This window comes from Uloborus diversus, chromosome 4 (assembly GCF_026930045.1).
Source record: "Uloborus diversus isolate 005 chromosome 4, Udiv.v.3.1, whole genome shotgun sequence".
Classification (NCBI taxonomy): Eukaryota; Metazoa; Arthropoda; class Arachnida; order Araneae; family Uloboridae; genus Uloborus; species Uloborus diversus.
Genome location: NC_072734.1, coordinates 39759177 through 39777666, shown reverse-complemented (window position 1 = coordinate 39777666; position 18490 = coordinate 39759177). Strand labels below are relative to the sequence as shown.

General features: G+C 34.9%; 1 pseudogene; it reads left to right on the top strand.

The window, feature by feature from the left end:
- The first annotated feature begins 2850 nt into the window (after nucleotides 1-2850).
- LOC129220060 (pancreatic triacylglycerol lipase-like) overlaps nucleotides 2851-18490 on the top strand; it is a 37992-nt pseudogene continuing 22352 nt past the window's right edge.

Sequence of the window (18490 nt, the reverse complement as noted above, 5' to 3'; positions counted from 1 at the left end):
GAGATTACCTGTGTTTATCCAGAGAAGTTCCACTCAAAATAGCTCCATGTATGGCCAAGAAAATGTTTGGCCTGCCTCCGCTACTTGATCTGGAGTCGAAAGGGGGTTAGAGCACGCTTCCGGAATGTAGATCAACGATTTATTTTCTGCAACAATTTTATGAATTTTGTTTTACCTTTGTTGTATGTAGTTGATGTCATGTTACAACCAGAGAAAGCATGGCTAAAAAGAATTTGATCGTAGAGCTCTCAAGTGTTTTGCAATTCTTGTGAGCAAAATATCTTGGTATACACTTTACCTTTCCCTGGTTTTCACGAAAAGAATATTATTATCAATAAGGGGTCGGAGCTATTAATAGCATAACAAGATCCACGTTTTCACCTACGACAACTTCGAAAAATAACGATTCTCTCCGGATATTTCGTTCATAACGAAAGGGTGTATCACAAGATGTGGCAGTAGAAAATTAAGTGTTCATTGTAGCATTACTTCCATAAAGTGCCGGGATAAAAAAAAAAAAAAAAAAAAAAACTGACCTTAATGGTTTATCACCAAATAACACCGCTTTAACTATCTGAAGAAGAAGATGCCCTTTGAATTTTTTATCATGAATTTTATCATTTATTCTTACCGCACAAGGGTGCAGGTTTATTTCTTACATGCGTAGAGGTCTTTTTGGGTCTTACTTGTTGTAAATGACATAACAGAGTCCATTTATTTAAAAACAAATGCTTAATATGTCTTTCGCAGAGTCCCGCAAATGAAAAAAGGGAAAAAAGTAGATAGTTTTCAAAATCTCAGGAATTTGGAAAGTCTCTGCACCTATTACAGTTATTACAAAAAAAAAAAAAAAAAGAAACACATTTTTAATTTATACACATTTTGTGCTCTTTAATTTAACAATACATGATTTTGCTCTATAGATAAAAGATTGTGAGATATAAGACGAAAGCTGAAAAAACGGAATCCAAGACAATTCGAAAAAAAGGAATTCCAAGATAGTAGCATGAGCTCCCCTCAAAACCCCTCTACCACCGGGGACTTTAGTATGTTCGTTAGGAGACCTTTTTGTACAAGTGTACCAATTTTTATAACTTAACGTTTACTTTTTTACCCTCATTTTGGATCTTCGTTTGCTGGACTATGCTGGAAGGGGAAAAGAAAAGATTGAAAAGAACACCTGCACATGTTTTTTGTCTTTCTGCATTTCTCGCCTCCTTCCTCCCCCATCTGCCCTCTAATTTCAAGAAATGAAACCCTCCTAATAACCTGCATTATTTCAGACCGAAAAGAGGATAGAATCACAATAAATCCTCGAGGGGCTCCAAAAATAGAAAAAAGCGAAAAAGTGATCAGTTTTCCGAAAATTCACCATTTTTGAAATTTAATTTCTATGCGATTATTATAGATAAAATAAAAGTAAAAAAAAAAAGCTTTTTAAGGATAATTATCGTTCTTTAATTCTTCAAGCAACAACTTTGTTAGCAAGTAAATAGTTTTTATGATATAAGACAAAAATTGAAAACACAGACTTTAATTTCAAGATGGTCGTGCGAGCACCTTCCCTACCACCGGGGTACAGTACCCTCACCTGCTTTTCAGTTGCAAGAAATCAAATCACCATAATGACCTTCACTACTTCAGACTAAAAAGAGAAAAGAATCACATCAAATCAATCACTGAGGAGGCTCCAAAAATTGAAAAGAGCGAAAAAAACGGTCAGTTTTTCAAAAAATCATACTTTGAAATATAATATCTTGGAAACTATCATAGCTACAATAAAAATAAAAAAAGCTTTTTAAAGATCCTTCTACGCTCTTTAATTTATCACATAACAATTTTGTTCCCTAGTAAATAGTGTGTTTGAGATAGAAGACGAAAACTGAAAAAACACACCTAAAATCCTAGGTGGCGCTTCGAGCTCCTCTCCCCCCCCCCTAACACCGGGACTTTTAGTATGTTCATCAGGAGCCCTTCCTGTACGTGTGTGTTAAGTTTCAAAACTACATGTTTTTTGTTTTTTCACCCTTATTTTGGTTTTCGTTTACTAGACTATGTGGTGTAAACTGAAATTCATCCAAAATTATAACTTTTAAAAATAGGGAGTAATTAACTATAATGCACAAAAGTTCGAAAAGAATATTTAAAAATAAATAAATAAATACTGATTTTTATGAAAAATTTTATTATTATTTAAAAAAAAAAAAAAAACCGCAACATTTCTATTCTTGGCTTGTAATCTTGGATGAAGACGTGGAGAAAACCTAAATTTGTCAAAAAGGTTTTTTTTTTTTGTTACATTTTGTCGAATACTTGAGAACTCCTTTTAATATGAATCTTTGAGTAGTTAGTAGCTTTTCAGATTCGTTGAGTATCGGGCCAAATACGAGCTAAAAGATGACTAAAAAAAAGAAAGAAAAGAAAAAAAATTCTGACATTCAAGATTTTTCTCCATCCAAAATTGCAGCCAGGGTTTGGAGCATTGTTTTTTTTTTTAGTTTTATTTACTTATTTATTGACTCATTTTGAAATATTCCCTTCGTTCGAACTTCTATTCTTTTCAATTAGATAGATAAGCAAGATTCTACTGTGCTCCATAATGATTGGCGACGATGCACCGTTTTGGCGATGACAGAAGCACGTCTTGGCGGCAAACAAACCTGAAATGAAAATCAAAAACCAAGACCAGCTTAAGATGAAGAAAAAAAATAATAACCGAAATAATCCACCCAAGCGTAGTCACATCGACGACCTCCGTCCGAAGAGACACCATGCCTTTCTCATCCTCCCTTCAGGTGGAAAGGGAAGATTTTCGTGAAATAAATTGGCCAAGTTGAAGACGAGTCCCCGATGGACAGACGATCATCTTGGATTGCAGTCCTGTTCCTGGTTCATTTTGTTTTTGGCGGCAAAGCGGAAGAGGATGTGACCGAATCTGCTCCCAATGTGGGGGCACCGCCCTTGCTAGGGCCCCCTGACCCAGGTAAGATACTGGATTTAATGAACTCTGTTCTTTTTTGCCCAAGAAGACGATATAAAGTAACACGAGAAACGGGTTCATTGAATGATTGGGTCAACGGGTCTGTAGTTTGTTGGTATTTATCATTAGGTCAAGGATGCTTTGAAGAAGGCTTTTCTTTTAGTTTCAATGTCACTGCTCTGATCATTAAATATTAAATCCGAAAATTAAATATTAACGTAGACATTAATTCTTTCGGAGAGTGCAAATTTTGACGTTTGACTGCATGATAACTGATTAGAGCTCAATAAATGTTTTGTTGACATCTGCAGTTTCGCGAAAATAGTATGGGGGTCTTCAAGATTAGTTGACATAATGTTGTAAAATAATTAAATTATATATTTTTGTTTAAATTTTGTTTCCTTATTTGTTTAATCAGATATTGACTTTATAAATTATAATTAATCTTAACTAATAATAAAGCTGAAAGTCTCTCTGTCTGGATATCTGTCCGGATCTCTGTGACGCGCATAGCGCCTAGACTGTTCGGCTGACTTTCATGAAATTTGGCACAGAATTAGTTTGTAGCATGGGGGTGTGCAGCTCGAAGCGATTTTTCGAAAATTCGATTTTGTTCTTTTTCTATTCTAATTTTAAGAACATCTTCCCGAGCAAAATTATCATAAGATGAACGAGTAAATTAACAAGTTATCATAACGTGGAACCGTAACATGGGCAAGCCAATTGGCTAGAAATTCATCATACATTATTTGTAAATATATAAGCGAACCAAATGTCCTTTTAATTTTCTACTACGGGCAAAGCCGTGAAGGTGCCACTAGTTTAATATAAAATGCTTTATGGAGTCTTGTGCGGGTAGAAGGACGTTCTTTCCTGTGCTCCACCCCTCCCTCACCAGCAATAACAGTGCATTTCGTCGAAAGTGTAGATGGGTCGCAAATCACGTTACACAATGTATCAAACTAATCCAATCCCTTCTATGTACTGGTTAGTGGCTAACCTTAGGATACTTTCATCTTTTTTCTTTCTTTTCTTAAAAACTTGATCGATCAATTATTGTCAAGATTTTTCCAGGATTTCTTTTTTTAAGCTTTGCTTACGTAGTTAAATAGAGTTCAATATTGTACTCATTATTGGTACAAGATTGAAGAAAAAAAAATCAGAAAACTTTTCCTTTGTTTTAACATGTACTCCTTGTGTACTTCAGGACAGTTAAAAATAGATAGAAAAAATAGAAGTTCAGTAATTAAATTTCAATACACATGGAACTATTTTTTCAGGAAAAGGTGGATATTTTGACATATTTCGCTAAGTCTTTGAGACAAATACTCATTGTGGTAATAACCAACTACTTGACTTTGCTGCAAAATAAATAAGTAAAAAAATAATAAAAAAATAAATAAATAAAAACATAATAACAATAATAAACAAAAGTACATAGATTAAATAAAGAACACCTTTAAAGACATTCTCATTTCGTTAAAATGGTTTAAATAAATGTTTGCTAGACCTATTATAAGACCCCAGTTGTTCCACCTCACCCATCTCAAGGTGCGGCGTTATATTGTCCGTTTTTTACAAGAAGGCTCTTGGCTCCGCCCTGGTCACGTTGTATCCGATGATTCTGTTTCGCTGCTTTCGGTAGAAGGTATATTCAGATCGTAGCATTCTGTTGTAAAAGCAGCGGTTTTTAAAATGTAAGAATAAGTAAATTGACAACAGACAACTGAAGCAAGTGATGTAAAGGACACTCTTTTTTCATAATTAAAATGCCCGCCCAGGTTAAGGCTGTCTGGTTGTCTCCTTTAGAAGCTCGTGGATTGCGTACCGATCATCCCCGCGTAAAATGGAACTCTGCGTTCGAGGAGGTGTGGCGAAGTGCCATCTCGTGAAAAACGGACAATACTCGCTATGAAATTTTAGAATGTTGGACGTAGCACTAAAACTCTTACTATACATCAGTTTTATCGAGAAAGCTTTAAATTTCATTGTATTACCTATTATTTCTAAACATTTTCAATGAAATCATACTGCACAACTTATCCAACTTTTACATGAAGGTCGTTTCATTAGACAGGTTTGCAGAATAAAATCTTAGTAACATCTCACCTGCTTTATGAATGGAGTCAGATTATATATCTAAATGTTTTGAACATCCTGCCATGTATCTACATGTGTAAGAGCTATGCGTTAATTTACCCTGAAATCTGCAGCAAAAAGAGGTCCAGAGTTTACCGTGTCCCAAGATGAACTTCTCTCCCATACAATATGTTTGTTTACCATTTTATCTATCGAAATGTATGTTTCTGCAATTTTTATCTTGAAAATACACAGACGCATAGATAGTAAATTATACATCAATGGTTTTTAAAGATTTATTTTTTTTTTTTAAATTCATGAACAATTTAGAAAAACTAACCAGGCGATTTCATACTGCACCATTAATCTGCTCGCAGTGATTGCAGAATCGTGAAAAAAACAATACTGATTTGGTGAAGTTGAGAAAAAGAGTAAACTAAATTTTTGATGCTCTGGACATTTTCCTCCACTAACGCTTCAATTGTTGATGAAAAGGACAAAAGTATAAATGTCGGCTGATTGTGAAAATTAATCACAAAAAATACTTTTAACTTCGAAAAAAGGGTGAACAAATCTTTGCGTATTTCTTTCAACAATTACTGCACAATTTCGTCCCCAACTTTTGAAAGGAACAAGAAACAAGTTTCCTGAAAGAATGGGTCATTGGATCTTACGTATAGCTGAACTCTGTCATCGGGTCAAGGACAATTTTGTTTGATTTTCATTTATTATGGAGTTTCTAAAAACTGTCAAATGAGTAAGGAAATACCTTTTTAATATGTTTGTGGAATAATTTGAGGGGAAAACAGTTATAAAGGTAGAGAACTTCCAACGTTTTTTTTTTTTTTTTTAATTTTAAATCTTAAAATAAAACATTTTTGAAACCAATAAAAAGATACAATCAAACACCAAATGAACTATTTACCTGAGTTCATCGCTTAAGAAGCATGAAAAATTATATGTAAACCATTTTTAGTCATCGGTTTTACTTCCTTTTTGGGAATTTAGTCGGTGAAGATTTTCAGCGTATAAAAATAACTCTATGCAGTTTATCTACAGATAAAGAAGGAAAACGCAGCTTTCCTTATTTCTTGCTTATTCATTTCTTCTTGAAATGTTATTGCTGCGATTCAATGGATATTTGATGTCTTCCTCGTATTTTATAAGCTTCAAATATGGAATATTCCTATAAAAATGCAAGACTGAGTTTATAGTCGTTACTTATTTATAAGACATGGTGACTTGGATTTCTCGGTGCTGGAAGAGGGATGGGGACTGACCTTTAGGATCTTAGAATTACACTTAGCACACACACTAAGACAAAATGAAAAATATCTAATTAAAACTCAGCTTTAGGAAAGAAAAGTTAAATTTTTGCTTTTAGAGAGAGAGAGAGAGAGAGACCTGATATTTTGAGTACATTCTAAAATTGATATTTTTGCTCGATGGAAAACTTTGGGCAAGAATAGTGCTGTGCAGGGCCTGATAAATGAATAGGCCGTCGGCCTTTGGCCTCCAAATGACTGAAATTGTTTAAAACAATGGGGCCCCGAAAAAGTGTTAGGCCTAGAGCCCCCCAATATCTTATCAAAGGTCATGCTATCATGTTCAGCACATAAGTCGTATCTAAACGTTTGTCCAAATCATGGGCGCCCATATGCAAAATTCTAAGGGGGGGGGGGGGCTCAGAAATGTTCCCAATGGTTTAGCAGAGCATTTTCCTCATGCAAACTGATTTCAGTGCAGATTAGAGATATCAAAATTTGTCATTTTTAATAACTTATTCACTGATGGATAGAAAAGAAATTCTTTTACATTTTTGCAAAGAAAAAAAGCAATAAAAGCAAGAAAGTTCTCATCTCAAAGGGGGGGGGGTGGACTTGAGCCCCCCTTGCCCCCTATAAGGGTGCCCTTGGTCCAAATTGAGTTATTGTCGCCAGTTGGTTCTTTGTTTCCCACATTAAGGGGTCAATTCCAAGCTAGACTGACGCTCAGTTTGGGACCTTTCCCGGCGTGAAGCATTCTCAATCGTAGACCACATTCTTCCCCTATTCCCAGCCATTCGGACCTCTGCAAGTTGAAGCCTAAGGCCTAATGCTGAAAAGTAGGGGGTGGTTAGAGAAAAGTTCTTTCTTTGTAACATATTTTTCCTAAATATTATGTTTTATGGTCGTTTGGGAATGGTAAATACCAGAGAAAAAATTGTTAAAAAGAGTCATCCGAATACATACCACTTTTAAGCTTAGAGCCGCCGAACGACTTTGGCACCATCGAAAACGTTGCAAACCTAGTTTTTTTGCGTCAAAAATTTAGAAGTATTAAAATAATAATAATAATAATAATAATAATAATTAAAAAAAGCCAAGAATTTCAGTTGTCGAAATCTTTCCGATACTTTCTTCTACAAAATCATAAAAAGAATTTAGTGTTTGGTTCTTTGTTGGGGTATCACACTCAGCTTTGGCTCAGGTAACCCTTTCACATTTTCAAGAACAAGGGCATAGTAGTGAAGTCGAAGGAGAACATAGGTAGCTTCAAACTACTTTTTCATTTTAAATCTAGCGTCTTCCACCTTTTTTTTTTTTTTTAAATATTTGAACACAAGCGTCCTTCCACTGCTTTGCTTCACTAATTTCTCCTCGTATCTATAAGGATACCCTCCTCCCCTCCCTAGGATTACACCACGTAGGATAGCGAGTGCAGCAAAGCACTATTAAAGAAACAAGCATCGATAAAATTTAAAATTTAAAAACAATTCTTAAAAAGAAAATAAGCAAAAAAATTGCTGCCTCCTATTTGTCGTGTTCCAAAAAATGTTCCAAAAAAACAAAATTTTTTGGAGATCACAATGACCTCCGGTGACTTCCCATGTGAGGGAACCTGGGGGGGGGGCGTAATTTCTTTAGTTCGCCAGGGGCGCTAGACCCATAGTTACGCTAATGGAAGTTCCAAGCACATTCTATCACACGCGGGATTTTTTTTCTTTATTTTGGAATTAAATTTTAAAATTTTTAACTATGTTCACAGCAAAAATTGCGGAAAACCTTTTAGAGATTTTTAATTAATATCATCGTTAATGAATGTCATCCAAAGATGAAAGCTATCTAAGAACACTCTCGATCAACTATCCTTTCGAGCAAATTTTTTATTTTCAAAATCGGTCCATCCATTTAGGCGCTAGAGTGCCACAGACAGACACACAGATACACAGACACGGCAAACTTATAACCCCCTTCCTTTGTGTGTCGGGGGTTAAAAATTAAACGTGTTGCAGCGATACTCTTACAATGTAGTGACCAATTTCCCCCGATTTTACGAATGAGAGTTTTATGATAGCAACCACTATCTACTCTAGTGGCAATTTCCTTACATTACAGATTTGCTGCTGCAACGTTGTTACGGCCGTTGGGGATGTTTCTCCATCGGAGAGCCATTCCTCTCCATTTACCGACCCATGAATCTCTTCCCGCACCATCCGGATGTGCTGGATGTCAAGTTCTTCCTGAAGACGCGCCGGAACCCGGACCTCTTCCACAGACTCCGACCGGACAGCAACGAGAGCTTCGTCTCGCAGGAACTTGACCCCAAGCAGCCTGTCAAATTCATCATCCACGGGTACTTTGAGCACGGACATCAAAAGTGGGTGCAGGTCAGTGTGGCCGAATGATTCGCACAATCCCTCCTCAGTATGGTTCAGATGGAAATTGCAGCAAAAAATCGTTTGAATAAAATAAATACAGGGCAGAGTTACGATAACGTGGTCGTGGTGAGCTTTCAGAAATCTTGTTGCCACAGCAATCACAAAATTATCATTGAAATAAAAAAAAACCCCGCGAAATAAATAAGTTTGTCCAAATAAATAAATAATGGTTTGGCCAAAAAAAAAAAAAAAAATATGATCAGTTCCACCAAAATTAAAAATAATCTGCCAGTTCCATTATGTATCGCCAACCTCTCCAAGTTGCCACGTTACCGTAACCCAGTTAAATACAGTTGTTTTTTAAAGCAACTTCGCACGATGTGGATTAATTTGCGCATACTTCATACTTCTTTATCTGTTTAACTACAAAAGAAACGTTAGACGGCTTAATGCTGCTGTTTGCTGGCAAGGTTATGATATCAGTTTTCTACCGTTTACTTCATGAGGTTTTGGTAATTTAATATATTGCGTAAAATGTAACGAAGCAAGAGAAGAGAAATCAGCTTTCGAGAGTATCTTCCAAACAATCACATTGTAAAAAAAAAATTGAAACATTCCTAGAAAATAATGGACAGCTAATGTATCTAATTTCTGCGAATATTATGTTTGACAAAAACCCGGAAAGTTTCCCGCTAAAAGTTAGTAACCTTTCTGAAATTAACCTGGATTCTTTCTGAAAAAATCAGAAGCCTTCCCAATCAAAGCTAATCTTGTTTCTGGACTTCACTTTTGTGAAAACTTACATATGTATGCAGTAACAGCTTGGCACCTTCCTGATTTCCCAGGAAAACTCCTGAAGCAAATATGGGTGAAGCTAAGACGGAATTGCAAGCATGTCCTTCAAAGCTATACAATATCCGGGTACTGCATTTCGCCCTTGATTGGGGCTCAGTCGATTCGGAGAGCCGTTACTAAGCTAAAAGAGAAGCACTTGATAAATATGTCTAATATGTTTTTACACCGGTAACTTAAAATGTTTTTCGCCTAAGTATAAAATTTTCATTCATGGAACTTATTGCGAGTCAGAAAACCTTTTCTCAAAAAACTTGTTTTCAACAGTAAACTGGTGTAAACCCTTAAAATCTCCCCTTTGGAACTAATTAGCGATATTTTAGATAGCATGAGGGTGTGCACTTCGAAGCGATTTTTGAAAAATCCGATTTTGTTCTTTTTCTATGATTTTATTTTTACCACCATTGATGGATTTAACTCCTCTGCACCGAGTGAATTATCATAACATGGACAAGTAAATTACCATAACATTGACAAGTAAATTACCATAATATGGACAAGTAAATTACCATAACATGGACAAGTAAATTACCATAACATGGACAAGTAAATTACCATAACCTAGACAAGTAAATTACCATAACATGGACAAGTAAATTACCGTAACATGAACGAGCAAATTACCATAACATGGACGAGCAAATTAAATAGCATATTGGCGAGAAATTCATCATCCATTATTTGTAAATGCACAGGCGAAAGAAATGACCTTTTAATTTTCTAACATGGGCAAAGCCGTGCGGGTACCGATAGTGTGAAATAAAATGAAGTAAAATCTTGTCAGCAGAGTGTCACATTGCAACTTCTACTGTTTCTTTGAAGTCAAAATACTGTAAATAGAAAAGGCTTTTATCAACGTAAGTAATCAGAAAATGCTTTAAAAATTACAGAAAATAGCTATTTTAAAGTTACAGTGGAATACTTTCCACACTTATGATTCAACGAGTTTTTCACAATCATGATTGTGTTTTTTAGTAATATGTTTTAAGAATTTAATTTCTTTATTTGCGATTCCCTGTGCACTAATAAAGAAACTAGCCTAAAAATAGCCATTTGCATACATTTTAGTGGTTTGTGCTTTGCTTACGTTGATTATATTCATATTTTAGCAATCAGAGATTTTGATTTTTTTACATATTAGAAAATGTTTGATCGAATGACAATTCTTTGAATATCACTTATTTTTAATATTGTAGATGATACATTACTTTTCTCTTTTTAAATTTCTATTTCATGCTAAAATTTTGCTCAAAAATCGTGTACTGTCAAATGTCCTCTTCCCATAGAATAGTTTTTTGGCACGGTTTCCCGGATATCTTAATTTTTCATTAAAAATCTGTTTAAGTTTTTCAGATTTTTACTTTTTATTACAGTGAGTGACTGGAAAATCGCCCGTCAAAGTATGACGGGTGAAAATTGCTTCTACATTTGAACGAAGCAATTGCCTGTTTGGTGATAGTTTGATAGTTGAAATTTTAATCCTCACTCCAGTGGATGAACCCTCAACTCCAGTAGATAGCGTTCATTGTTGACCACTTTTTCGTTTCTTCATTCTCCCAAAATGACAGTCTTACCAAGTAATACAGTTAAGTTACCGGATCCAGTTCAACCTTGTCAAAATGAAGCGTTTCCCTGAATGTCAAACATTACCAGAAAATCAAACTATCAAGCTATGCCGCGAGTTTCATTATTGGTGACGGCAGCGTTACTCGATTAATGAAATCGCTGTTATATATATGAGGATTTTAGAATTTTTTTAATGGTCTTGCATACGTCACGGTTCATCATTTTATTTTGTCTCTCTCGTTGTTGGTATTTCGTTCTTTTCATTGCATAACTTAGCAAAGTTTAAGAATTTTTATGGGGAAAAAAAGGAGAAAAGCAAGTAAAATAAGACAAAGCATTGACTTAAGGAAAATGAGATATAAAGCTAAAAAAATCTGACCAACCACTTTCTCAATTCTATCCCTTAATTCAAGCAAAAACTGAAAAAGGATACCATTTTCTATTCTTAATCAAAATCAAGATTTCTAGCTCTAACACAACCATAAAATTAGTACTATGTTTCAATGGATTAGTCAGAAAAGAGTATTTGCCGCAGCGTACCTGTCAATGAAGTTGTTCATACTTGTATTGTATTTACTTTACTTACTTTGAAACTAAATAACGTTTGAAAACTGTCTAATTCTCATACTCACCAGATGATTTGACCCTCGGTCGGACAGTGAAACCGCCGGTCAAAGCCTGCTTCAACTAATAAGAAGGTTTAAATCTGTGGTTCAAATGTCTGACCGAGAGCCAAATTGTCTAATGAAAACGATTTTAAGCAATTTGTTTTCTTTGTTATCTTATTTAGTGTCTTTGTCGCTGATCAGTGATTTAGGTGCTTGGTAGTTAGGATTATTATACTAACGTCAACGGTACCGGAATTTAAGAATAAATGTTCGTTTCTGATTTGAATAATTTAGGAGATTTTGTTTTTAAATCCCTTGAACATTTTTCGAAACTTGTAATACTAGGGTAAAGTTACCCAATAAGACACAACCTCTTGACATGGAGTTGCAGGTCGTACGTTCGCTCAGCTTTCAACGGTATAAATAAGTTAAGGAGTCCCAGCACTATCCATATTCTCTACCTTTCGGACTCTGCGTCTCCGATTGAACATTGATGTGAACTTGCCCCCCTCCCCCTTCCATCAGATGTCAGATCGGTATATGTGGTCAACACGACAAGAGTACAATCAAAATTAGAAACTGAAGCTGGTTGGGATAGCTAAGACTGGTTGTAATTTCGTATACGAAATTTTACATTTCTTCACGTAATTTTATTTTGAACATAATCTTATTGGAACATGTAGCCAAAGAGCTAAATATAGATAAATTTGAAGTAATCTAGGATCTAGGTGAGGATCATGCAATGCTAGTCACTTTCACAGCATCAATATCAGGGCTACCACTGTTTACACTTGAAAATTTTTGAAAATTGGGTAGTAACTTGGGAAAAATCACATACCAGATCACTTTCAATATCCATCCCTGCTCGATATTTTGACTTTATCTCCTGTTAATGCTGTAAATACAGATTTACAGGGTTATGTCGATAAAACAGCACTAAAAATGTAAAAAACGGTGATAGTGTAGAAAATATTCATAGGTAACCTCCAAATCGAGTAAACTATACATAGTTAAGATAAATAAATACCTTTGTGCTGAATAGAAAAGTCAGACAAAACAACGTAAGTAGAAGCACAAATTTGTAAATTACAGCAGACACGTGTTTCGGCGTTACAGGGAACGCCTTTTTCAATGCAAAAAATAATGAGCTTATGGATGAAAAGACATCCGACAAAAGCCAAGAGCAGATAAGCATGCAGCTTAAAAGATAAAAACAGCGGATTAGCCAAACACCAATGACAAAGTTATAAACCGATCAGGAACCAATAGGAATGCGTGCAAAGGGCAGGAGCTTTCTCTTAGGTACGAACCCAGAAAGAAAGAATTCAATTGGACAAAGATTAAGCCGAAGCTTAAACAAAAAGAAAAGAAATTGTCAGTAACTGTGAACCGCAAGAAAGGAAAAGCAGAATGGAAAACCAAGAAATAAAATAAACCGAAACGAAAAATATTCAAAAAAACGAAAAATAAAGATAAATAGAAGAAAATTGAGGGGGGGGGGGGTCAATCAAGACAAAAAGGTAAAAATAAACAAAGGAAGATAGATAAAAATGAATGGGGGAAAAAAAGAGGGGGGGGGGGAATGGGGAAAAGGACAGTATTAAAGATATGGGAGCCAAACGTTAGAAAAATATGGAACTGCACTAAGATCGTTAACTAAGTTAGAACTGTTCCTCAAAATATGAAAGGATTCCCAAAAGTCAAGAATTGATGAATTGGGGCATTTTTGGATAATCTGATAAGAGTTAAAATCAAAAGAGTGATTCGAATCCCAACAATGTTGAGCAATACTAGACTTATTTAATTGTTGTTTTTTCACATAATTTTGATGCTCTTTCAAGCGAATTTTTAAAGCACGCCGAGTCTGTCCAATATAGGCAAGTTTACAACTACAATTAATTCTATAAATTCCACAACAATTAAGAGGGTGAATAGGATCTTTAAGAGAAGAGAATGAAAGTTTATTAATAGGATAGAACACCACCTGGAATTGGAAACGTTTTAGAATCTTAGCAACCTGATAGCTTATAGATGGAAAGAATGGCAAAACAACAAAATTCTTTCTGATGAAGGTTCGGTTAAGAATATTAGTTTGGGATTTATTTGAAAGTTTTTTATAAATGGAATCAATCAAAGTTGGAGGATAGTCTCTATCAATTGCCACAGCTTTAAGATAATTAAGTTCCACTTTAAGAAGTTCCGACGAAGAACAAATATTAATTGCGCGATAAAATATTCTGCTTTCAATTCTTTTGTTTATCGCGCAATTAATATTTGTTCTTCGTCGGAACTTCTTAAAGTGGAACTTAATTATCTTAAAGCTGTGGCAATTGATAGAGACTATCCGCCAACTTTGATTGATTCCATTTATAAAAAACTTTCAAATAAATCCCAAACTAATATTCTTAACCGAACCTTCATCAGAAAGAATTTGGTTGTTTTGCCATTCTTTCCATCTATAAGCTATCAGGTTGCTAAGATTCTAAAACGTTTCCAATTCCAGGTGGTGTTCTATCCTATTAATAAACTTTCATTCTCTTCTCTTAAAGATCCTATTCACCCTCTTAATTGTTGTGGAATTTATAGAATTAATTGTAGTTGTAAACTTGCCTATATTGGACAGACTCGGCGTGCTTTAAAAATTCGCTTGAAAGAGCATCAAAATTATGTGAAAAAACAACAATTAAATAAGTCTAGTATTGCTCAACATTGTTGGGATTCGAATCACTCTTTTGATTTTAACTCTTATCAGATTATCCAAAAATGCCCCAATTCATCAGATCTTGACTTTTGGGAATCCTTTCATACTTTGAGGAACAGTTCTAACTTAGTTAACGATCTTAGTGCAGTTCCATATTTTTCTAACATTTGGCTCCCATATCTTTAATACTGTCCTTTTCCCCATTCCCCCCCCCTCTTTTTTTCCCCCATTCATTTTTATCTATCTTCCTTTGTTTATTTTTACCTTTTTGTCTTGATTGACCCCCCCCCTCAATTTTCTTCTATTTATCTTTATTTTTCGTTTTTTTGAATATTTTTCGTTTCGGTTTATTTTATTTCTTGGTTTTCCATTCTGCTTTTCCTTTCTTGCGGTTCACGGTTACTGACAATTTCTTTTCTTTTTGTTTAAGCTTCGGCTTAATCTTTGTCCAATTGAATTCTTTCTTTCTGGGTTCGTACCTAAGAGAAAGCTCCTGCTCTTTGCACGCATTCCTATTGGTTCCTGATCGGTTTATAACTTTGTCATTGGTGTTTGGCTAATCCGCTGTTTTTATCTTTTAAGCTGCATGCTTATCTGCTCTTGGCTTTTGTCGGATGTCTTTTCATCCATAAGCTCATTATTTTTTGCATTGAAAAAGGCGTTCCCTGTAACGCCGAAACACGTGTCTGCTGTAATTTACAAATTTGTGCTTCTACTTACGTTGTTTTGTCTGACTTTTTTATACATAGTTAGTTTCACGTATTACCATACGCTTTGAATATATCCACGCACCCCTTGAAACTTTTCTGCGCCCCTCAGGTTGAGAACCCAAGATCTATATCCCATGTTGTGCACGTTCATATATTAAAAGGTAAATTCCAAGCTGGGCTGGCGCCCAGCAAAGGACCATCCCTGGCGCATTGCGCCATCATTTCCATGGACATTTTTCGATTGTTGGACTCCGAACTCAGCCAGACGGGACGATCCCGTTATTCGGACCCTTCGTGTGATAAAACCTAAGGCTAAGAGATGAGGGAGGGGGCAGAAAGTATGAAGAAGATGATGCGTCCTATAATGGCTGTTGGGATGCAGAAGAAAGCTTACGACTACTGAATCGTTGCACTCAGAACTTAATCTACATTTCAGGAGCAGGACAACAGATTCCTGGTCGTACCTAAAAAGAAAGAAATAAGAAAGTGGATCAAAGCTTGTCGCAAGGGAATGGGCTTCGTTACAAGCAAAATGTACTCCTGCGAAGATCATTTTGATGTACGTAATCGTTTGGCATTACATAGCAAATATAAATGGAGCATTTTTGTTTCTTTACTTTATATTATATAGAAAAAGAAACTTGGTTTTGTGAAAATATTCGCATTTTTGACGGATTTGCACACTTTGAGGTGTGTGAGTTCAGTTCGACTATTTTTGGAAAATGTCTGTCTGTCTCTCTCTCTCTCTATGTGTGTTCGGTTTTCAATTGCCGCTCTAAAGCAAAAACTACTGCATGAAATCTAACGAAATTCGGAACAAAAAAGTACCACCGTGTGAATTGGTGCTCCTTAGTTTTTGGCGCCTATTTTTCCAAGGGGGGGGAGCAGTCGAACGTTTTCTCCATTATGCATACCTGTTGTATCTCAAAAAGTAACTGGCGGAATCAAACAAAATTTTGGTTCATATGTTGACCCTAAAGGGGTCATTCAATTTGTGTGCCAATAACTCAAAAAGGGGGAGGGGTTGAACAATCAAATGTTTTTTCTCGTTACTTGTGACTGCTATATCTCGAGAAGTAATGAGCGGAATCAAACAGAGTTGATCAACGGGTAGACCTTAGAGGGTGCAATCGCTAATTCAGTTTCGGCGTTTATCACTCCAAGGGGGTCTTATTTTTGCCATCGTTTGCTCGAATAGAAATAGATTCATTACTGCAACAATGTGAAACCTAATTTATATTAAAATGTCCTCTGCTCGAGGAAACCTTTCGCTCGATTTAATTGTTGGCAAATGATCGTAAAAATCTCAATGATTTAAGTTTTTTTACTGTTGCCATCTTCTGTTTGTTATCAAATAAAATGTTTGCAATTAAATGCGAAAAACTTTTGAAATTATTTTCAATTTTTGCTCTTTGATTCTGATTTTACAGGGATATTTCGATAACTGGGAAACTGGCATGTTCGTCAATTTTTTACGTGGGTATTTTTTTTTTCGAAACACTTTTGTTTTATGGTAACCCTATGCAAATAGATACTCTTTGTTTACGCATGCAAAGGGAAAACATTCCTCGCACTGGCATTTGGTGCCAAAAATTTAAGCTATAATGAACTAAGATTACCAATTTTCTAATTATCGCAATCTTCTCTCTTTTTCGACCAGCAGAATTTTTTAGTATAGATTATATGTTAGATGAATTCGTAAGATAGATATAGAAAAAAAATGTTGACCACAAAAAAATTAGTTTTTTCTCTTTTGAGAAATATTAGTTTCGAAGAAAGATAACTTGATCTTTTGCATTTCCTAGTACTGATTAACGGATTTCTAGGTAGTTTTGCTTACAATATATATAATTCAAAACAAATAAAATACAATTGAGGAAAACTTTTACTTGTTTTTAATTGAAACGTTCAGGTCGATTAAACGTTCAAACTCAATGCCATCAGTAACTACCAACTGTAAACTATAACTCCCTGAAAGAAAGGTTCTGTCTGAATTATTGAACAAGAGTAAAAACCAATGCGAAAAAAAACAAAATATTAATATTTACCGAACTTGACTTTTTTGTCCGAGGAAGTAACACGCTAAAACGAATTTGTGTGTTCTCATTTTGTTGTCAAAACTTGAAATAAAAATTCTTGCTCTCCGCTTATTTGAATCACCATTTGCATATAAACCGTTTCTTTTGTTGACTGAACTTGAACTATTCTTTTTCTTTTATGGAGTTCTTCAGTTCTTCGCACAAAATGTTAGTCACTTCACAAACTTAATACCAGGAAGATATTTTTAGGCAGTTGTATTTGTATCAATAAAAGGTCGGAATCAAAAGGAGCAAACAAAACAGTAAATATGATAATTTTATGTAAAATATCGGTGAGAGAGAGATAGTCATTTTCATTCGTCGTGCGCTAGTGGAATCAGCCTCGATACTAAACTAGACTGATGTGAGCAGTTGATAGTTTTCTGTTAAATTTGAACAATTTCATTTCAGTTGTCAAAAAATGTTGTTATATTGTGAGGTAAAATGCTATAATGTCTTTATATGGTAAAGGTATAGCTACACATAGTTTTTTCACCGGCATAAAGGGGTTACAAAAGTTAGTATGAATTACTGTATAACTCCTATTATGCTTCTGTAATAGGAAATAACTCAATATTTTACTTCTGTCTTCGATTGCTACTAACATTTCAGAGATCCCGTTGATATATATATTTCACCGACCGAGGCAATTTATATGTATTTCCTGTAAGTACCTTTCAAACAGAATGGCAACCCTACAATACCAAGCCTATAACTAGTAATTTTTTGAAAAATAAACAAAATAGTTTGTATGTGCAATAGATGCCACAATCATTTACGAGAAGTCAGTTTTTTAGGCATTAAAATTGCTCAACCTCAGTCTTGCGTTCGGTAGAGGAAAAATGAAGAAGTGGGAAAAATAGAACTGCTGTAAAGACCTCTGAGACTTAACAGCTTTTTACTTTTTCACCAATTGAGATATATTGGAAGCACTCTTCCACTTTATTCAACTTATTGTGAAAATCAAGTATCAGTCACCAAAATTACATACGTTATTTCTTTAATTTTAATCAGCAAACGATGAATTAAAGCGAAATGAAGTGGGATCACTCAAGAAATTAATTACAATCTCAATTGAAATAAAATATAGCGTTATAATAATAATTTAAAAATTGTATAAGATAGTTCAATAACTCTTTCTTCTTTTACGAAACTTTTCAAAAAATGCATTAATGTAGCCAAGATTTCACTAAACTTGTACATATGGCAAACGTCCTTTTTTTTCTACGATTTTAATCTAATGAACTCGTTTCTGCTTACGTTACACTTGATTGAC